The sequence below is a fragment of the Scardinius erythrophthalmus genome, assembly GCF_964197995.2.
Source record: "Scardinius erythrophthalmus genome assembly, chromosome: 13".
Taxonomy (NCBI): domain Eukaryota; kingdom Metazoa; phylum Chordata; class Actinopteri; order Cypriniformes; family Leuciscidae; genus Scardinius; species Scardinius erythrophthalmus.
In genome coordinates this window covers 14,546,870-14,555,009 of record NC_138233.1, presented here as the reverse complement: position 1 = coordinate 14,555,009, position 8,140 = coordinate 14,546,870, and the positions used below count along the sequence as shown (strand labels likewise).

The 8,140-nt window shown below is 39.1% G+C and overlaps 1 protein-coding gene across 1 annotated transcript in view; it reads right to left on the bottom strand.

Annotated features, from left to right (window-relative positions):
• drp2 (dystrophin related protein 2) overlaps positions 1 to 3,970 on the bottom strand; it is a 116,551-nt gene extending 112,581 nt beyond the window's left edge. The window contains exon 1 of the mRNA XM_081382144.1: positions 3,843 to 3,970. The gene's annotated coding sequence lies outside the window, so the exon portion shown is untranslated. The remainder of the gene's footprint in view (positions 1 to 3,842) is intronic.
• Positions 3,971 to 8,140: the final 4,170 nt, after the last annotated feature.

Genomic DNA, 8,140 nt, shown 5'->3' with positions numbered 1-8,140 from the left:
AGAGCTGATGAGTGAAAGGAGAAGAAAGAGGGCATGTTTGATTAAGACACTTGTTTTGACAATCATTCAAGTAATGAATGACTTGAAAAAATTGACATTTATACAATAGAGTGTGCTCTGATGTGCTCATAAATGCCTCATTGTTACCATTGTCATCAACATCATAATCATGAATAATGACATTAATTTTTGGGTGAACTATCCATTTAATTTCATTTGCTGTCATTAAGCTGTTTTATGTATATATCAGAATTATATCAATTACATTCATCATGGTCTATAGATATCATACTGCAACAATGGCAGTTGAGTAAAAATTCACAATAAAATCATCAGATTTTCACATATCTCAGCATCCCTGCATATGCATTATTTATTTTATTACTGTAATCTCGAAACAGACAGACTACAAATAAACTGATTACAAAGTTGAAATATACAGCAAAAACATTAGAGATATGCCAGTTAAAATTCTGGCCAATATCAATAAACAGATAATTGCTATAAAACAGAAAATATATACTATTTTATATAAATGAATTACAAAATAAAACAGTAAAAATTAAAATCTGCTACAACTTAATTTAGGCATCACAACATTATAATGTGCAACATGAAAATGGATGTTACTTAATTTTGATATTTGCTAAAGACCAGAAATAATGTATCATTGATGTTTTAAATAGTAGGCTAACTTTGAGCATTAATGACAGCAAAGATAAACCTAAATGGGGTAAATAAGCATGAACATTTAAATATCCAATATCAGCAGATATCAACAACAACAACAAAATCCAATAATGGCTGATAACAATCATGTAAATATAGCCTACCTAAAAAACAATGTGCAAAAAAAACAACAGGGGTTTCCAATGATATTCCAACTGTAACTGAGAGTGACAGAGAGAAAGAGAGAAAGAGGGAGAGAAACAGAGCACACATTCAGTCAACGGTGAGATGTACAGTTCCAGTGAGTGCACTGCAGACTAGGGATGCTAACGATTAATTGACGATCGATTAAGCAAGGTCATGCGTGTGCTGCTCAACCGCGAAACATGTAACGCCAGCAGACACAAGGAAAAATTATTAGAGTTATGTTTGGGACCATTTTACGTTAAAAGGCAATTCAGTATACACCTTCATGAATAAAAGTGAGTGTGCATTCGCAGCCTTTTGTTTTGTAATATTATGTTTATTTTGTGTAGGCCTATATACATCTGGTTTATCTCATAGGATGCATTTGGTTAAGAGTTAACACGGTATAAAGTGCACCGGTGATCATCTTCGGCGTGCGCAGCTCAAACAGCAATGCATGACTACTGACAAATAATAACTACGATTGGGACTGTCATATTACATAACACTACAAAGAAAATAATATTGAAATAAAACGTTTCAGCGTGTTGCTCCAGGAAGACCACATCCGTTAGACATTCTGACTTGCATGTAACATGTTCATGTTCACTTGTGCATTTGCGTAATTTTGTGCAGATATAATTTGTAATAAAATGCTTATTTTGTATATCTGATTAATCTTATATAAGATGTGTTTCGTTAAGTTAAACCCGCTAGCAAAGGGCTTCAAATTATCTGTGTTTATTCAGCGCTTCAACTTGCGCACCTCTCAAACAGCAATGTATGACTGATAATAACTATGATTAGGACTGTCATATTACATAACATTATAATGAGAACACTATTGTAATAAATCATTGTGAATTCATTGGCTTTAGTTGCAGTGTTTCAGCGCGTTGCTCCAGGAAGAGCACATTCACAAGAGAAGTTACACATTCTGACTTTTTAATAAGCACTGGCACACAGTGCTCCCGTTCTCTGTCTTCATCAGTTATGGTCTATGTTTAACAGTTTTGACTGATATGTAACTAGATATTTAGTTTGCTTTTATATTAATAGACTATCATTATCTATTATCATTCTTTCTTAAATATTCATTTATATCATATAAACAAATCTTTGAATATCTAATAAACATTTAAATTTCACAAACCTTGCAGACTTAGTCGAATCTATCGAAGCATTTTTAGCCTGCATGAACACGTTACTCTGTGCATGATGGTCAGTCCGTGTGAATTTAATGCGGACAGAAGAGTCCAGCTTCACCTGAGACGCATGATCAACAAACTATAAACCCTTGATTTCAAACTATACTGCGCTATATTATATACATCGGCTTTAAATCGACCACCCTGCTCTCTAAGATATCAGCATCAGCAATAAAACAATATATTTCGTGCATCACGAACAGTAAGCTTGTTGTGCTTGTTAAAGTTTTTGCTCTGCAGCCGTATCCATTTCGTAATATTTCCACAGAAATTACATTTTGGGAAATGTGTGTGCAAGTCCGAAAAAGAGTTTGGACAAAATAAAACTAAAAACCAGCCATAAATCGGAACCAGCCGGTTTTTGCTCCAAACACATGACCGGCAACCGTCCAGTTCCGGTTTATGGCCGGTTGACCGGTGCATCTCAAATTTGCACAGCAAAATTCCTTATTTTGCACTGAAATACCTTGCGCAAAATTGAATCTAGCCTTCAAACCAGCCACGCAGCTGCCCTGAACACGCAAAATACATCTAAGGACCATTCAGCTCCAAACGCCCTTAGCTCGAACCCACTCGAACATACGCCAATCACAAACAAACAGTCCCATCATTCCAGTAGCTTCAGCCAATCTGACTCTGTTCCTGGCTTATTGTACAGACTCAGTCTCCTGCAGAGCAGATGTGTGCTCCGTCAGTTTAAGCCCAAGATAAGGGAGGATTTACTGGCAGATAGAGAGTGATTGACGCAGCTCATGCAAGGTCAGCTCACCAAAATGAGGGCTCACAGAGGAAATGTGGGTATTCTGTCTACCGCAAAGAGCCTGTGTGTTTGTGACTGTGAGCCTGTGTCTGTGAGCCCTATGAAATCCGGTTGATTGTGTGGGTGAGATGTTCCAGCAATCTCTATGTGAGCAATTATGCATACGTTTAACTATTATTATGTTCTCCACTGGAGATAAGAACTTTCATTTTTATTACTCAACACAGAAATCAGCATATGCAATTAAAAAAAAGTGGAACACAAAATAACTGGCTCTTTAATAGCTAAAAAGAGCTAATTACTAATTTAATTAGTAATTAGCTATTTAAAAAAAATGAATTGCATCTATCCATCTGTCTATCCATCCATCTATCTATCCATCCATCTATCTCTAAGGCCTAACAAACCTGCAAACATCAGGGTTTTTAAACTTTTCAAACCTTTTTAAACCAAAAGGTTGCATACAAACTTTGATTTTTACAGTTAAAATAAAATTTCTTTTAAATCAATTCATTTGAATTCTATTTAATTCATTTTAAGTTCACCATAGACTGAGCAGGGTGAGAAAGAAATTTGAACCAAAAAAAAGAAAGAAGATGGAGAAGAAACAGGTAAACTCATAAAGCCAAAGTCTTCTGTCTCATGAGGTTCCACATATTAGGCTCGGTAGAGTATTTTTGAAAGACACCAAAGGCTACTGGCTTAGTCAAGGTCTCTTCTCCTAAAGAGCATCCTTTGAAAATTCACAGGTGACATGTAGCCAAGCAGAAAGCTCTAAAATTGTGCACTGATATTCCCTACAATGAGTAGCCTGGATTCGAAAGATGCAAAAACAAAATTAAAAAAACTGATCCCCCCCCCTGGAGATTTGAGCAGAGCTTCAATGGCAAACTGGTCTGTAGAAACAAGCTCAGTCCAGAAAGCCTCAGGACTGTGGATAAACCGACTGAAGAGTGTGTGATCTCTTCTCACCCTCTCTCAAGTGAAGACAGCTACAATTTGCACTTGAAATTAATTACCCAGATGTGAGGACGTGATTGACGTGGCGGCAGTTTCCTGGTGTCCGAGGCAGCGTAGAGAGGAGGCGTTCTCCAGAAGCCAGGAGCAGCTAGTGGAGCGGAAAGGAGAGGATGAGAAGACCTGGCAATTTGCGTATCCAGGGACCTACAGGAAGAAGAAGATCATATCGTCACCCTATTGCCGGAGAGAAGATGCGATAAGAGACTAAAGCGAACAGAAAATCAAACAGCTGCTCATTGCTTCCCCATGAAACTCTTAAATCTGGGCTGCATGCCAAGGCAATGTCTCACAAATGAAACTCAGCCCAGGATACCAAGCTTTCCCATTTCAGAGTTTGACAAGATGCTGCTGACCAGGCCTCCTTGTTGTGCTAATCTGGCTAATGGCTAAGCAGTGGAGACTGCCTTATCAGGGGACAACATGCTTTGTTCACACAATCCAAACAGCCATCCAAGCTCACACATGGCCGATGGTGGGAAAGCTAGGCAGACAGTGAGCGAATGCCAATGAGCATTGCCGGCCAAGCTGAGATTTCATTACTTCCTGGATGTGCTCTCGAGCCACAAACAGCTGTAGGCTGGGCCCGAGGTCTGCCACCTGTGCCGAGTTCCTCTGTAATCCCTAAAGTCTCTTTGCCGCCTGACCTTTAAGAGTGTCGATGGGCACAAATCCTATTTCGATAGCGGATAAGAGACATGGTTCCATCTACAAAAGGGCTACGTGAAGCTGCGTCACATACAAAACTGTCAGCGCAAGTACATAGGTGAGCATAAATTCTGAAGTTTAAAACAGAGCCATAAAAGTTTAATTTGTGGCTGGTAGGTAGTAACTAGCCAAGGCAATGAGACCAGCTATTTTGGAGCTGTAGCTTTCATTCATAATTTACATTATAGTTTCAGCTGAGAGTAAAAGTCTCTCTCTGTTTCCCAATGTCCCTGTCTCTTGTCATGCACACAAGGCTGTGGTGTCACTTAGCTGTGTATGAGTGAACTGATATGTGCAGGGGCTCTAGAAACACAGGCCAAATGAGAGCAGGAACCAGAGTTCCTGAGGGCTGACAAGCTACAAGTAGTCATTAATTTTAACATCTGTAGGGGGGAGGGGGGAGGGGGGAAAACAGTTCACCCAAAAATTAAAATTGCGTCACTTTTTATGCACCGCCATTACTGTTACAAACCTTTTATTCTATAGAACACAAAAGATGATATTTTAACAAATGGGTCATTCTCATAACATGTTTCAAAGTTATCTCTTTTCAACAATGAAAGCAAAGACAATGGGAAGGAAAGAATTTAGCACTATTTAAGAGATAGTTGACCTGAAATCACCATAGGACTGGGCTATTCAACTAGCTTTATTCGAAGGCCAGATTATCAAATCGAAAAGTCGAGGTGGGCCGGTGGGTTGGTTTGGGGGTTTAGCTTATTATTGAAACATAACAGTTTCAATAAATAAGCTAAAGTAGCCTAAACCTAAAAAAGTATGGTATTTGCTTGGAAATGTGGTACCCAACAGTATGCAGATATATAAAACCATAATAAATAAAAACTTGATAATTTACAGCTGTGTACAACTATTTTCCTTGGAACAAATAAATAAATTAATAATAATTATTTTATTTATAATTGTTATGTTTAAATGAAAATATTCTGACAGTGAGACTTGATAACCACAGGCTACTCACTCCCACTGTATAAAAAAAAATGCTTAAACAGGTTAAAAACTATACGCACCTTTGCAAAGAAACTGACATAATTTCATAACAAAAATGAATTATTTATTCCTCTACCCACCTTATAAATCTAATGCAATATAAGTCACTATAACATAGTATTCAATATAAATATTGCCCATTTCTGCCCAACCCATGGTAAATTACTACAGTACATTCATGGTAAATGTTTGTAAGGGTGATTAGGGGATGTAAAGTCTTCTAATTTCGTTTATGATCAGTCTTGTTGGGAATGTTGAGGCTGATTTAATCCGATTTAATACTAGTTAAATCAGAGTGATTTGTGGTTTGTAACAGAGAGGTGTCTGTCGAATTGAAACGCTTCCCACTGGTTGTCGCAACGCTGTTTAATATTAGTGACCGGGGCTGGGAGTAAACGCAACTGTGTGCTGGGCCGTGTTGAAACAAATAGTGAAACAACTGAAAACAGCGCTATTTGTTGATACTGTACTGACCGAGAAACCGCTTCAGATGATTCAGTGACGGAGCGGTCCGAATGAATCCGAATAGTTTTAGACCGTTATGCAAGTATGTTTAGAAAGAATCAAACCAAAAGAATGATTCATTCACGAATGATTGGTTTCACTGTTTCAGTCGACATAAATTCAGGGCACATATAATAACTGCTGAAATATTTGCACGTAAAACATTTCTCAGGTCAAGCACGAGTATCAAACTAAATTTGCCGCACCGCCAGGAAAAGAGGAGGAGGGCGGTTGGTGCCGTTGGGCCGGATGGAGATGATTGGCAGGTCGGATTTGGCCCGTGGGCTGTCAGTTGAACAGCACTGCCATAGGACCCCACTGACCCCAAAAACAACATTGTGCCCAATTTAAAAAAAAAAGGTTTGGAAGACATGTTTGGAGATTATTTTTGTGCAAACTATCCTTTTAAAGTTAAAGCACAAACAAGTGCTAAATTCTTGAGGGAAGATAACTGTTCGCCTCCGCTCCATACATAAGCATTCAGCCGGCTGAATCGAGAGCGTTTTAAGACCCCTCTGCACATTTTCACCAACAAGAAGTCTCAGGTGGCCTGGAAGTGAAACTTGGAGAAGGTTAAAGAGATAGAGACAGTATGACAGATTGAGTAACTACAGTGAAAAACACTCAGGCTATGTACCGGCCAGCACCAAACTGTGCCGCAAAGGACCAATGGCGTTTAGTCACAAACTACACAAACAGAGAGCTTGTCACTTTAAGTAAGGCACCATGCTGAAGTGTATTTACCACACAAGATAATCCATCATTCACCATGCTAGCTCCTCTGTCATTCCCTTTGCGCCCAGATAACGAACCATTTTTGTTGCTAGGAATCAGGAACGTTCATTCAAATAAACTTCAACATGGCTTCAGGAGCATGAAATGCTTTTTGATGGTGGGTCAAATCGAATCAAATAAGCTTTATTTACAGTGCAGATTGTCACAAACATGGTTTAAAGGGAGCCAGGCTTATCCTCAATACCTTGAATGCTAAGAGGAAAAAACCTTCGGAAGTGAAAGGATAAAAGAGCAATCTTCTTCAGGTCAGCCTAGTTGAATAAGTAATCAAAAGGCTGTCACTTACAGGTGATGCATTAGATTGACCTGAATGGCTCTAATGGATGTCACTCTATTTGCAGATAATAGGGTATATAGACCGTAGCAGAGGGTAATGTAATTAATAAAAACACCCAGTAAGAGCACATAATGTGCTTTCCCATCAGCCAGGCACAAAGAGAAACACAGATAGGCTAGAGTGTGCATTTATGTCAGCGAAAGAGACATACAGAAACTGAAAAATAAAAAACAGAGGCAGTTAGAGAGGAAGAGAGTGGTAGGTTGGTGGAACAGGCAGTGCAGCTTGAGAAGTGCCTCCTGCCACTCTCACTTGCACAAAGCCACGTCAGCGTCCCCAAGGTTACCATCTGCCTCTCAGCAGAGCGAGGCAGCTCACCACGAAACACACTTAATCACCGCGCAACCTCTTATACACTCATTTCCTGTCTTTCTCAGAGGAGGCTGCTCCTAACAGAGGGGATTTTTCAAAGTGCTGATACGCACAATGGCTGTCTTACTCATTCCAAAAAACACAAGTCTTCACGTTCACACCGCAGTTTCGCTCCTTCTTAGGAGCTTTGTTTCAACTAGCCACTGGCATACTGGAATCAATTCATCAAAAGCTTAAGCAGCTAATGAACTGAAGCAGCTAATGAACTGAAGGATGGAGGAAATGAGAGCATTCAAGGAAGAAAGAATGGATTAGAATATTATAGGGCAGAGGTCCTGTAGTGTTTTTGATGGTGGTGTTAATATGCTATATTGCAGCGTTTTACATTAAAAACTTGGGAACAAATGACATTTCGCGAAGAGTCTGAGCTATTTATGATGAGAAAAATGTGTTTTTCTGAATCAGTCTTAAGCCTAAGGTCTCTGAAAATAATGCTGGAGAATTCCCTCTCGGTATGGCTGCTTCCTCATTCCAAGTTCATTTTCAGGAGGCAAGTTATTTCTTTGTTATCAGTTTCCAGAGAGAATAAAATATGTGCATATTTAGCACTGCGAGACCTCTGCAGTCAAGCTAGCC